Source organism: Megalobrama amblycephala, linkage group LG7 (genome assembly GCF_018812025.1).
Source record: "Megalobrama amblycephala isolate DHTTF-2021 linkage group LG7, ASM1881202v1, whole genome shotgun sequence".
In the NCBI taxonomy this organism is placed as follows: Eukaryota; Metazoa; Chordata; class Actinopteri; order Cypriniformes; family Xenocyprididae; genus Megalobrama; species Megalobrama amblycephala.
Window position 1 is genome coordinate 57,541,984 of NC_063050.1, and position 1,163 is coordinate 57,543,146.

Consider the following 1,163-nt stretch of genomic DNA (forward strand, 5'->3'; position numbering starts at 1 on the left):
CAGCATTATGAAAGTCAGTTATTATGAATGAAACATTTATATAGATGAAACACTTGTTTTGCATGGTGAAAAGGATGCTTTGTGATTTTGTGTATTGTACTAACAGAATTGAAAACATGCTGAAATGTTACAAAAAATGTAACTAGATTCATGATTTTGAAGTCGTGATGAAAGGGAAGTTACACTCATATTTTCTTCTCTATTGTGTCGTATATCCGAGTGAAACGCTTCGCAAACAAGAACAGATGTAGGGCGGGGCTTGATTTTGATTGGATGGTTGTGGTTTGTTATTGGTGGATCTCATGTGAGTGAAAGGTTGCCCCGCCCTCATCATCAGAGAAGAGAAGAGATGCTGCAAGAGGAAGATATTCTGATTCAAGATTACAAGGAACATGAATTTAAAACAAAAATGATGTATACCGATAAATCATTTAGAATAAACATTGTAATATTCCATAAAAAACAAAAACAAGAATTGTCCATTTTGATTTCATGGTGACTTTAATAACACGTCATCACAAGCTCATGTTCTGCTGAAGGAGTTTCGCCATTAATCATTCAGTAATAGAGTCTGATTTTCATCTGAATCACATGTCCTCCATTTTCCCGCTGTGTATCAATGTTTAATCAGGAACCAGCAGAAGGATGTACTAGTTTAGTTACAGTTTTTCTCAATTGTTTACACACAAATATTGGTACTTGAGACACAATGACCACAACATGTAACTCATGCACCAACCCCCCGAACCAATTCTGCTAAACTACAAGCACAATTCCTGCTTTACACTCACATTGCAGTTCTAAAACACACTTTTTTCAAAACACTACACACAATTCTCTGCATTTGGCACAATTTTCGGGCAGAAAAATCTCTTGTTTTCACAAGGAACACACTGCCATTCAAATATGCACACTGACTCATCACATGGGCAAACACCTGTCACACATTTTTACAATTAGCAAACAGAGCTTTAGCATAAAAGGGCAACAGGTGAGCTCTTCTGTTTTGGAGCAATGGATGCCAACAATGGAAACAGAGGCAGAGCAGCATAGTTTTTTTTTTTTACTGTAACTGTATACAGTAAATTCTTCTGTTGTTTTGTACGGTATGTGCAACTTTGCATTGGTTGGGATGTGCACTGTACATTGTTTTTGTTGGAAAA